This window comes from Erythrolamprus reginae, chromosome Z (assembly GCF_031021105.1).
Source record: "Erythrolamprus reginae isolate rEryReg1 chromosome Z, rEryReg1.hap1, whole genome shotgun sequence".
In the NCBI taxonomy this organism is placed as follows: Eukaryota; Metazoa; Chordata; class Lepidosauria; order Squamata; family Dipsadidae; genus Erythrolamprus; species Erythrolamprus reginae.
In genome coordinates, this window is record NC_091963.1 from 121975677 (window position 1) to 121989415 (window position 13739).

The 13739-nt window shown below is 40.6% G+C and overlaps 1 pseudogene; it reads left to right on the forward strand.

Annotated features, from left to right (window-relative positions):
- Nucleotides 1-732: 732 nt before the first annotated feature.
- Nucleotides 733-11693, forward strand: LOC139153966 (olfactory receptor 13G1-like; annotated as a pseudogene).
- Nucleotides 11694-13739: the final 2046 nt, after the last annotated feature.

Genomic DNA, 13739 nt, shown 5'->3' on the forward strand with positions numbered 1-13739 from the left:
CAAGTGAAAATTGCTGTGTGAGAGAGAATTTCTGATCCAACAACTTAGGGAATGGTGACTGTGAGGAGAGGAATCTAGTGTGGAGTGGAATCAAGCAGCATCTCTGTTCTGAGTGGAGAGGAACTAGACTTCAGCAGAGAGGAGTTGAGTTTAGCAGTGAGGAGAGGAGTTACAAAGTTGCAAAGAGTAGTAAGGAGAAAAGAAGTGAGAAGAACTGAGCCATACTATTAAACCATGCTCCTGAATTATGCTATTGGATAGTCCCAAACCACATCTGCTGACATTTAGTTCTTGGGTCGCTGGTGGATGAGAGCGGCCGACGGTCAGCGACTAACTTCAGTAATGGGCTGTCGGCCAAGAGACTCTGAGACTGTGAGCGTGGAAGTGGAATAAATATTGAGCACTGAGAAGTTTGGAACAATGAGAGATGACGCTGCCCTTCCGATGAGTGGGAGTGGCTGGGAGTGGCAATATCAGTGAGAGTAGTCCTCATCATCAAGCCAAGCCATGCTGCCAGTCAGTTATCAGTGGGTGAAAGTGGCTGGTGATGGCAGCAGGATTACAGTGTGAATCAAGGAGAACAACGAGACTGGAGAATTTTATTTAGAGACGAAGAAAGTATGGCCAAGTCAGCAAGTGGGAAAGGCTGATAGAGGCAGTGCAAATGCATAAGGGGATGAGAAGAGCATTGATACATGCTGAGCCAGCAAGTGAGGGCTACTGGCAGAGACGATGTTAAGAAAAGGAAGAGAAGTGGAGAGAAGGAACATAACATCCAATGTGAGTGAGGTCTCAAGCTGCAACTGAGATGGGAGAACAGTGATAAACTGTTATTAATTGGCATCTGTGAACTATGAAAAACTGAAAACCGATTTCGTTGTGGAGTGTTACCAATATGTTAGTGATCCTTCTTGCTATTCTTGCTGCTACAGCAGATATAACCTGTATTAGAGAGGGAACAATGAAGATTACATGGATTAGAGCAGATCCACTACACTATCTACTTACTCAGAAAGGACATTTCCTGTTAAACAGGACTATTTATAACAAAGAGACTCTTTTGGATCATCATTATTCTCCTTTTTTATTCATAGGAGTGAGGACACTCCCTGGCTGGGGAGACAATATTTCATATCTTAGGTCTTGGATCATTTAACTTACTATTTTATTCATTTTAGGGAATTTGATAAATGTATTATTAATTGGGAACGGTATTTTAAATTGGGTGGGGTGTGTTTGTGGGGTGTATGATTGAGAAGTTTGGGATATATATGGATTGGATTGTGAGTGTGGATGGCGAGAATGGAGTGGCCAGCCTACTGAGAGTTGAGGAGGCTAAGGGAGTGGAGGGGGCAGTCTCTGTGGTGGCAGAGGGCCAGAGCATACCAGTCATGTCTGGGAGAGGCAGGTATGGTGGGAGCCGAGGGGTAGGTCACTCACAAGGAGCTAGGATTTGCTGCCTAAAAGCAATTCCTTGTTCCAGCCCATCAGAGTCATCTAGCTCAACTTGTGGTGCCGGTGATAGGTGAAATCTGGATCCTGGGTTCAGATTTCTGCTACTCAATGCCAGGTCAGTTGTAAATAAAGTTTCCTTATCAGAGATTTACTCTTGGATGAAGAGGCCAATCTGGCATACGTGACTGAGACCTGGCTGAGCCCAGAGGTGGGTGTTATCCTCTTGGAAATGTACCCTGATCAGTTTCAGGAGTAGCATCAACTGTGACCCCAGAGAAGGGGGGGAGGAGTGGCAATCATAGCCGGGAAGAGCATCAGCTGAAGCAGGCTCCCTGCACACCAGATAGTCGGCTGTGAGTCTCTTCTTGTGAAGTTGGATCTAGGGGTTCAGGTGGGCTTGTTACTGATGTACCTGCCTCCAAGCTGCACGACAACAGCCCTGCCAGCACTACTGGGGGAGATAGCTGGTTGGCGGTGGAGGTCTTGGGGACTTCAATCTGCCATCACTCTGCAATACCTTGGACTTTGTGCAGGAGTCCAAGAGAAACTCAACCTGGTTTCTCTTGGGGCAGCAGAGTAATGATCTGAATTTAAGGGGCATAGTCACCTTGCCCTTGTCATGGTCAGATCATTTTCTGCTACAGCTCGATTTTAAGTCTCCAATCCTCCCTCACAGGGAGACAGAACTGATTAGTGGTTCTTCCCCAGATGCCTAATGGACCCAGAAGGGCTTCAGGGGGCACTTAAGGAGGTACTGGATTCACTTATATACAATTAGACAGAATCCCTGGTTATGGTCTGGAATATGGCTGCAACGGGGGGGTTGGGCCACTGTTCCCTCTAAGCTGTGTGGCCGTGCGGTTTTGCAGCCATCAATTAATTGCTGCGCAGCATTTTCCAATGCCGCGCAGGGGACCCAGGTACTGTTTCTACCCACCTGATCCTCTCCTTCCAAAAGCAGGGTCCCTGCCGCAGCACCTGCCTGCCCATCTTGCAGTCTGTGGTGGGGACCCTGGGAAGGTTCCAGGAGATTGCCCCCTGTTACACAACACATTGCCCCCTGTTACTGCGTTGGGGCAATGTGTGTTGTGTGACTAGCCACCCTGCAACAAGGTCACCCGAAAGTGGGGCTGTGAGAGGGGAAGGGAAGGACAGAGCATCAAAAGTGGACTAGAGAAAGGCTGAAGAAAGGAAGGATCTGCAAGGAGAAGTCTCCCTCCCCTGCAGTCCCACAAGCTATAGCACTTCCCCCACTTGCTGAGTCTGCATGTGCATCTCGCACCACCTGCCCTGCTCATGCGTGGGCTTTTCCCCCCTGCCAAGAGTGGGAGCATCAACGGGGGTTTCTAATGGCTTATCACCCACGCCCTTCTGTCCTCCCTTTGTAAAATCCCCTGGCTAACTCAACGCCCTACCAAGAGCTGCCTGGGAGTGTGTGTATGTGTGAGAGAGTTGTGCTGCTTACTCGCTGTCGCCCCCACTAGTTTTATCCTTATATATATTACCACATGTCTTCTTTCTTCCCATGTATTTGTGTATTGGACAAATGAATAAATAAATATAAATAAATAAATAAATACATACATACATACATACATAAATACATAATAGATAAATAGATAAATAGATAAATAGATAAATAGATAAATAGATAAATAGATAAATACATAGATAAATAGATAAATAGATAAATAGATAAATACATAGATAAATAGATAAATAGATAAATAGATAAATAGATAAATAGATAAATAGATAAATAGATAAATAGATAAATACATAAATACATAAATACATAAATACATAAATACATAAATACATAAATACATAAATACATAAATACATAAATACATAAATACATAAATACATAAATACATAAATACATAAATACATAAATACATAAATACATAAATACATAAATAAAATAGTTCTGCAAAAACAGCCCTCCCCCCACTCCACCCTTCCTCCCTGGGCAGAAAATGCCACTGCTGGGAAGCTTCAGCTGAAATTCAGCCACTTTTCTTCCCCAAAGGCCAACTCTCACTGGCGGGAATGGACTGAGTGAGCCTGCCTCTCAGAGAAGGTAAATAAGGCATCGTCACACATGGGGCTCCACAAAGTTTCAGTTGTGATGCACAAGTTGTGTAGTGTAAAAAGTTATAATAACTTGGAGCAGGGGTAGGCAAAGTGGGCTCTTCTATGGCTTGTGAACTTCAACTCCCAGAATTCCTGAGCCAATCATGCTAGCTCAGGAATTATGGGAGTTGAAGTTGACATGTCATAGAAGAGCCCACTTTGCCTATCCTTGTCTTGGAGGAAGTGACCCTTTTGTTCATCCTAGTTTTGTTACACTAGGTTTGTAAGAGAAGAAGAGTAATCTCTAGTAAATGTTGTTCTGAATGCTTGGAGAAAAGGAGGCAGTAGAATTATTTATTTATTTATTTATTTATTTATTTATTTATTTTTTTGTTTGTTTGTTTGTTTGTTTGTTTGTTTGTTTGTTTGTTTGTTTGTTTGTTTGTTTGTTTGTTTATTTATTTATTTATTTATTTATTTATTTATTTATTTATTTATTTATTTATTTATTTATTTATTTATTTATTTATTTATTTATTTATTTATTTATTTATTTTTTATGCCGCCCTTCTCCTTAGACTCAGGGCGGCTTACAACTTTTTAACAGAGCCAGTGTATTGCCCCCACAATCCGGGTCTTCATTTTACCCACTTTGGAAGGATGGAAGGCTGAGTCAACCTTGAGCCGGTGATGAGATTTGAACCGCTGACCTTCAGATCTTCAGTGAAATATATTGAGTAAATAACACTTGCAGTCTAGCATAGAGTACACAAATATTTATCTCTCCTAGACACCGTATTACTGATGTCTGTGCAAAATTTTACCAGTTAACAGCACCCCCCTCCAAAAATAATTTTTTAAAGCAATTCTTCATTTTTATTTGAAGAAGGTATAATTGTGAGATAGAAGTATTCTATATAACAATAATGCTTTTCTTTGTATATAATTTAGCATTTCCCTCCTCCATCCTTTTCCACCTTCCAATTTATTTTTCCCGTCTTCCTGCAATCTTACTTAATTTGCTTTACCCCCCTGTTCCACTCCCCTTCCCTGCAAAGACATAGGGCTTAGTAAACATTCTTCTTTGTAGAGAGTAACAATGAAAGAACTTGCAAGCGGTTAAAAGCTGGGAACATAGTTAGCACCTGGTTAGGGCTGGACAGAACATTTGGAGCAAGTTGGACCAATGGGGAAAAAGCCTGCAAAGACTTAGGGCTTGGAAGACAGTCATCACAGAGAGTAATAATGAAAGAGCTTGGGTACATTAATAGTACCTGCTTAGGGCTGGAAAGAAATATCTGGAGCAAGTAAATCAATGACAGGTTCAAAACAAGGTTTGAAATACATTCTTGGCAGAAAGTAACAATGAAAGAGCTTACAAGCCAGTAAGAGCTGGGAAAATTGTTAGCACCTGGTTAGGGCTAGAAAGAAACTAACTCACAGCAAGTTAGAGTAATGAAACAAATCCTGAAAAGACTTAGGACTTGGAAAACATTCTTCACAGAGAGAAACATTGAAAGAGCCTGCAAGTTAAGATCTGGGAAGATCATTAGCAGTTAGTTAGGGCTGGGGGGGAAACTACATTCAGAATATAAGATGCACCCTTATTATTCATTAATATAATTGTACCAGAAAATTCTGCAAAGATATGATTGGAATAATTATAATGAAGCCTCAGAGATCACACTCCCATTGGCATCCTGACTTAGGTTTATAACATGACAAAGCCAATTGTCAAAGACTATTCTTGTACAAATGATTAGGAACTGAACCTTGCTAGATGCCAGTGCTGACATTAATTGTAAACTAACAAAGTGGGAAATGGCATAACTTTCAACAATGATAAATATGAAGGCAAGTATTTCATATAATTATTTTCCTTCTTCCCAGGTACTATAGAATAGAATAGGATAGGATATGATAGAATAGAATAGAATTCTTTATTGGCCAAGCATGATTGGACACACAAGGAATTTGCTCTCAGTGTTCATAAAAGAAAAAAAGATACATTTGTCAAGAATCATGTGTACAACACTTAATGATTATCCTAGGGATCAAATAAGCAATGAAGAAACAATCAATATTAATAAAAATCTTAGGATACAAACAACAAGTTACAATCATACAGTCCTAAGTGAGAGGAATGATGAGAAAAAAACTAGTAAAAATAGAAGTGCAGATTTAGTAAAAAAAAGTCTGACAGTGTTGAGGGAATTATTTGTTTAGTAGAATGATGGTGTTTGGGGAAAACTGTTCTTGTGTCTAGTTGTCTTGGTGTGCATTGCTCTGTAGTGACATTTTGAGGGTAGGACTTGAAACAGTTTGTGTTCAGGATGCAAGGGGTCAGTAAATATTTTCACTGCCCTCTTTTTGACTTGTGCAGTATAAAGGTCCTCAATAGAAGGCAGGTTGGCAGCAATTGTTTTTTCTGCAGTTCTGATTATCTTCTGAAGTCTGTGTCGGACCTGTTGGGTTGCAGCACTAAACCAGACAGTTATAAAGGTGCAGATGACAGACTCAATGATTCCTCTGTAGTACTGTGTCAGCAGCTCCTTGGGCAATTTGAGCTTCCTGAGCTAGCTCAAAAAGAACATTCTTTGTTCTGCTTTTTTGATGATGTTTTTGATGTTAATTGACCATTTTAGGTCTTGAGATATGATATTATGAAAGGTGGAAGGATGGAAGGGTTTCTCCTAAAGTCTACCACCATTTCTACAGTTTTGAGGTTCTTGCACCTCCCTTCCTCTTCTGCCATTTCTTCCTCCTACCTACTTTCCCTTCACCCCTCCCAAATCTCTCTCTCCCTCTTTCATTTTTTCTTTCTCTTTATCTCTCTCTCATAATGTTCCTCCACTCTCTTCCTTTCTACTCCTTCTCCAACCCTCTGAGCCTTTCCTAAGTGTCCCAAACTATGTTCGTAGGCTGTTGCTATAAAATCATCTTTGAAAGCAATATAACCATTAATATTCTATGCTATTTCTTTTGACTCCAAAAATAAAGAATAAATCTTTTTGTTTCAGGTATATAATGCCAAATTTACTTTCTCCAATAAAAGGCTAATTTTGTCATCTGGATTGTTCCTCTGCTTAAAACCCACCTTTAACTCCAAGTTTAATAGTTATCCTCCTTATGTTCCAAAATACTAATGGTTTCTTATTTCTTTTCATTTTGGGGCCTCTTGCTCCCTTCCCGTTCTTTATTTCTTTTCCTCAATATTTGTTTCTTATTTCATAGCTACATGCTTCTACAATTATTTTGTATAATTAAATATGCTATCCATTTCAACATATCTAGTCATTCCTCCCAACTTTTATACATTTATCCAAGATCCAGTTTTTAAGACAGACTTTATATGTATTAAGTTCCATTTTCCCATTTAGGCTTCCTTAAAAAGGATCATTTGTAGCCTCCTAATTGTACATGATCAAACTATTTATCTATTTCCATCTTAAATAATTCACCATATTCATTTAAATCACATAGTTAATTTCAAAATTCAAAGTTCATTCAAAGGTTGTATTGTAATATTGATTGTTTTGCTTTAAATTAATTGATCTTTCCTGTTTTCATATACTAACGTTCTTCTTTTACATTAGATAAGCCTTACTTATCTAAAATATTTTCATTTATATTATCATTTAGACCAGAGGTCCCCAACCGCCGGTCCGCGGACCGGGACCGGGCCGTTGGAGTTTTCCAGCCGGTCCGCGGCGCCGCTGCCCTCCCAGCAGAGGACATTATGCAGGACAGGATGGGGCGTCGGGCAGGGCGGGGAGAATCAGGAGGCTCCTTTGGCGGCTGGGGGCTGCCTGGCTTTGAGTTTTGGCTGGGGGGGGACTTAGAAGGTCCTACTTCTCCCCCCCCCCAGCCAAAAACTTAAAGCCTATCTGCTGGATACGGGCGATGAGTGGGATGAGCGGCGCCGAAGCCGGTGGCTATGGCAGCTGCTGCAAGAGGCTTCCGCGCCGCTCTGTCCCACTCATCGCCCGTATTCAGCAGATAGGCTTTGAATTTTTGGCTGGGGGGGGGAGAAGTAGGACCTTCCTAACTCCCCCCCAAGCCAAAATCACAAAGCCAGGCAGCCCCCCAGCCGCGAGGTGCCCCCTCCCCTTCCCTTTCACACGCAGCTTCGGGCCCCCTGAGCGTGTGCAGAGCGCCCCCAGCGCCGCCCCAGCCGAGAGACCCCTGCCCTCCTTTTCCCGACCGGACGGAGCCCGCCGGGGGGGGGGGTCCCACGCGGGGCGCCCCCTCCCCTCCCATGGAGCCCTGCCCTGTTTGGTGCCCGCTGGCCAGGCAACGGCCTCCCTCCCTCCCTGCCTCGTGTTTGCAGAGCTCCGCCGGGCAAAGTTTGGACGCCTTCTGGGCGCACGCACACATCCACACCTCCACCCCCCCCGGGAGGAATTCACCCCCTGCCCAGAATTGGCCAGCCCAGCAACGCTGCCCTGCTCCCTTCGGAGGTGCGGAGAGGGCGGGGAGAGGAATTAACCCCGAAAGTGGCCGGGGGTTGCGCAGAAATTCCCCAACCTTCGCTGGTTTCGGGCCAGGGAAGAGGGGGCCGTGTTTACCTGGCTGATTCGGGAATGAGAGACCACCAGGAGCTCCGCAAGGCTGCGTGACTTGGATTGGCAAGTCCGAAAAAAGACCCCCGGGATGGGTGAGTGGAGGGAGAGGGAGAAAGAGAGAGGGAGAGAGGGGGAGAAAGAGAGAGAAAGAGATAGCAAGAGAGGGAGAGAGAGAAGAGAGAGGGAGAGAGGGGGGAGAGAGAGAGAAAGAGAGGGAGAGGGAGAAAGAGAGAGGGAGAGAGGGGGGAAGAAAGAGAGAGAAAGAGATAGCAAGAGAGGGAGAGAGAGAGGGGGGGGAGAGAGGAGAGAAAGAGAGGGAGAAGGAGAGAGGGAGAGAGAGAGAGGGGGGAGAAAGAGAGAGAAAGAGATAGCAAGAGAGGGAGAGAGGGGGAGAGAAAGAGATAGCAAGAGAGGGAGAGAGAGAAAGAGGAGAGGGAGAGGGGGGAGAGATAGCAAGAGAGGGAGAGAGGGAAAGAGGGGGGAGAGAGGGGGGGAGAGAAAGAGAGAGAGAGAGAGAGAGGAGATAAAGGAAGAGGAGAGATAGAAAGGAAGAGAGAGAAAGAAAGAGGGATAGAAAGAGAGTGAGAGATGCTCAGTGAGCCTTTCTTGAAAGTTGCCTTTCTTTCTTTCTTTCTTTCTCTCTTTCTTTTGCTCTCTTGCTCTCTTGCTCTTTCATTCTTTTTTCTCTCTCTTGCTTTCTTTCTTTCTTTCTCTTTCTTTCTCTCCTTCCCTTCCCTCCTTCCATTTCTTTCATTCCCCCTCTCTATTTTTATTTCTCTTTCATTCTCTTTCTTTCTTTCTTTCTTTCTTGCTCTTTTTCTTTCTCTCTTTTACCTTCCCTTCCTCTATTTCTTCTTTTCTTTCTCCTTCCTCCCTTCTTCCCTCCCTCCCTTCCTTCAGTCTTTCCTCTCTTACTCTCCCCTTTCATAAGTTTCCTTGCTTCCTTCCTCTGTTCCTGTCCCTTCCCCCTTTCTTTCTTTCTTTCTTTCTTTCTTTTTCTTTCTTTCCTTCCTTTCCTCCATCCATTTCTGCTTTCCTTTTCCTTCCTCCCTTCTTTCCTCCCTCATTCCCTTCTTTCACTCCTTCTTCTCTTACTCTCCCCTTTCACCCCTCCCCAAAAGAAGGTAAATTTCATACATAATTGGTATGTCGCAAAATAAAGTAGTTTTAAAATGGCGGGGGAGGGGGGCCCCCAGACACTTAGGCTGTATGGGGCCCCCAAAATTCCTGATGGCGGCCCTGGCTCCACCCCTCCATAACCCCACCCCCATATGACCAAAGGCCCCCCCCCCACCGGGCCATGGAAAACTGGTCTAGCTTAAAGCCGGTCCCTGGTGCAAAAAAGGTTGGGGACCTCTGATTTAGACAACCAAAAGGAAAAAAAATTGAAAAGGAAAATCAATGCATTTCAGATAATAAGAAAAAAATAAACATAACTAACCAGATAACCCTCCCAAATTTAATTTGTATTCTCCTTGAAATCTATAATTTTGTAATGTGAAGAATAGAAAAGGAAAAGAACTATCTATATTACTTGCCATCATTTAAAATTCATCTGTTTAATTACTGTCTATTTCTCCATTAAATATTTTTTCTTAAAAAGACCACAAAGATTGTCAGAAATATTCTAGCCTCCCTCATCTATCTAGTTTCTTTCCATTTATTCTTTTTATATTTAAACTTTCTCCACCCCTAAATCCATAATCCTCTATCTTTTTTTCTTTTCTTTCTGTTTTTCTTTCTTTTTTTCTTATCTAATTCTCTTTTCTTTATATCTTGTTGTCCTACTCTTCCTACTATTTCACTAAGTATTTAAAAATGTCCACATTAATATAATCCTTCATTCATATTTTATAGAAAGCAATTAATATCTTTTAAATGTCAGTACAGGAAAAATTAAGCAAGTGAGCATACTCCTAAATAATAAGAAACTGCTTCCTATTTATTCTTCCACCTGCAAGAATAAATAGGGTTGGAGGCAATCATTTCAGTTCATGTTATATCTTAATATATATTTTTCATCTTCCTTCTCTTTGTACAAGGTATCTAAACAGAATTACAGTAATTTAAAAAGTAAAATTATCATATCATGGCAAACACATGAGTGAACAATTCATATGATTCTATATAACACTACAGTTACTTTTTATTTTGTTGGTCTATAAAAGTGAAAAAAAACAGTGGAAGTGAAAAAATTAGCATGTAAATACATTTTCAGTGCTAGAACAACTAAAATATTATGTTACAAATTGTAAATGGTATTAGAAATATCATCTTATAACTAAATCTTATTTATTTATTTATTTATTTATTTATTTATATTTATTATTCTACATTCCTAAATTATACTAGATATATTCTTTTTAAAAAAATATTTAAGTATTTAGTTGGATTTCAGTTCTGTTGATTACTACTGATATTACGAGAACCATAAGGGTTCAGAAGACCCAGGTTTGTCACTATTGTAAACTAAACTGAGAGTGGAACATTTTTCCATATTTTAAAATAACTGTATAAAATAATCAGATTTCAATTTTTGATGGAAAATTAAAGAGGTAGGAAGGAATTAAGAATAGCTAGATAAATTATTGAATTATGCAACTATGTTGATTATTATAGTAAATCATGTGTCTCTTTAGGATAACAACTACAACAATATTGAAATAAAGACAAGAAGTGCCATATTGGAGTTTATGCTGGTTGGCTGTCTACAACAACTGAAATTCAGACACTCCTCTTCTGGGTATTCCTATTCATCTATGTTACAGCCCTCACTGCCAACTTCATTCTTATTCCTTACCATATGTACTTTCAGGAAAACTTCACACACCCATGTACTTCTTCATTGTCAATTTGTCCTTAGTGAATGTAATCTCTATTTCAGTAACAACTCCTAAATTGCTGTATAGTCTTTGGACTGGAGGAAAGACCATCTCATTTTATGGATGCATTGCACAAAGCTATCTCTTTATATGGACTTTGGGAACAGAACTTCTGCTTCTTTCCTTTATGGCTTATGATCGCTATGCAGCTATCTGTCACCCTTTGCAGTACACTGTGATCATGAGGAAGCAGGTGTGTGCTTCCATAGCTATTGGAGTCTGGGTTGTAGGATTGGTCAATTCCTCTACACATTCTGGACTTATATTGCAGTTGTCTTTTTGTAACTCCAATGTTATAAATCATTTCTTCTGTGACATACCTCCTTTGCTGCACCTCTCGTGCTCAGATATAACTCTAAATCAGATTGTTTTATCTTCCTCAGATGTTATCTTTGGAATTGGTTGTTGTGGATTGACTCTAATGTCATATTTTTTTATAATAAGAACAATCTGTAGAATCCGTTCCACTGAAGGGAAGAAAAAAGCATTTTCTACTTGCTCCTCACATTTTATTGTAGTCAGTATTTTCTATTCTTCTGTCATCTATACTTACATCAGGCCCTCTTCAGCCTACTCTCTAGACCAAGACAAACAAATTGCTCTTCTTTATTCAGTGGTAACTCCTGTGGCCAATCCAATCATATATTCATTGAGAAACAAAGATTTCAAGGAAGGACTGAGAGCACTCACAAAGATAATTGGACTGCTCAATTGATTCAATACAACGTAATTAAGGAAAAGCAGAATTTTTAATGAATATATATAATGCATATATTGTAAATTTTAACCAAAAAACATACATGCACACATATGCAAATGCACATACATGCACATGTGTGTGTTTGCAAAGTTAATTGATAATACAAATGTATATATCTAAATAAATGTTTTGAACCCTTAATAAAGTGTTATGTTCTTCAAGCAACCACTAAAATGAAGACAGCAACATACTTCAGTTTGCAAAATTTAACCAGCAAATTGGTACAAAACACAAACAGTGGCATTACAAACAGCATACAATCAACAAAATTAATCCAACAATGGCTCAATTTACTTTATCCCAATACTTTATAGCTTTCTGAATATGATCTATATAGGAGCCACTTTGATCTCTGGAGATATATTATTCTACAAGGCAGCTGTCAAGAGGGAAAAGACATGCAATGGGACTCAGAGCAGAAAAAACTAGAGAAAGATGCTCCCTTATATAACCAGGGTCTATGCTATGGGATATATGGGGTGCTCAGGTGTAGAAGCATGTCATGTCCTTTTACAGCAGCTCATTTAGGGCAGCTTTTAGGGCAGATCATTCACCTTTGTTCCCCACTTGTCATTCAGCTCTCACCTGCAGCCAGATCTCAAGCAACAGCTTCAACAGGCTGGCCAAACCAGGCTGAGAGTAGCCGATGGTTTATTACCTTTGTCTGTGAAACATAGCTAAATGAATCTTTTCCTGATTCCATCATCACATCAAGAAACTATCTTGTCTTCCGATCTGACCATCAATCCTGAGGCGGGGTAGCTATATTCTATAAAAAGTCACTAAACCTAAAAAGCATCCAAGCTGCACACAATCTTACCCTCCCTGAAACTATTGTCTGTGATCTATCCCTAAATGCCACACTTTGCTTCCAACATTGTTACAGTAGCAAACAATACTAGACTCAACAGCTGCCTAAACTTCATATTCTGCAACAGCAAAAGCACAATTTATGGACTAGAAATACAAGAACCATTTACCAACAGTGACCACAGCATAATTAACTTCAGCCTCAACCTATGCCACTCCAAGATTCACCTAATAATGTGAAACCACTAACCTACTTTGTTTAGTCGATGAGACCTGGAGGAGTCTGATTCTGTGCAATCTAATAGTTCTCTGGGAGGTATGTGGCAAGAGATAGACCCATAAATAACCAGGCCCTAAGCCATGTAGGGCTCTATAGGTGATAACCAACACCTTGAATTGTGACTGGAGACTAATTGGTAGCCAGTGCAGCACACTGAGTGTTGGTGTTATATGCAGGGGTGGGCTACAGGGGGGGGGACGCAGTGCAGTAGCAGAAATGGAGCTCCACCCAAAGCATTCAATTTGCACTGAAAGATGTTGAAACAAAATGCATAAGCCATGCCCACAGTGTGGTAGTGAAAATTTTGGTAGCCCTTCACTGGTTATATGGGCTTACCGAGATACACCCATAACAGTTCACGCAGCTACATTCTGGACTATCTGCAGTCTCCGAACACCTAACTTGTTTTTTCTAGTAAATGTAACTTTTTGACTTAATATTTCAACATCCTTATACATTTTTTAAAATCCCACCAGATATATACCATCTGCCAAATATTATAGAATTCCGATTCTTCTTGGTTATTTAACCACCTCGTCATCATATCGAGCTCTGTGCATTCTATAATTTTCCTAAGTACTTCTTCTTCTTTCGGTGTCTCCATTTCTTTCCATCTTTGTGCAAAGACTATCCTAGCAGCTACTAATATATGAATTATTAAGTAATATATTTCTTTTTTATATTTTTTATTTGAGATACCTAATTAAAAAAATTCTGGAGTTTTCTTAATTTCTTGCTGCGTTGTTTCTCTTAACCATCTTTCTACCATGTTCCAATACCTCTTTGCTTTTGAGCAAGTCCACCATATATGATAATAAGTGCCTATTTTTGTTTTACATTTCCAACAATTAGGTGATTTACTTGGAAACATTTTTGAAATTCTATTGAGTGGTAAATGCCATCTGTAAAAC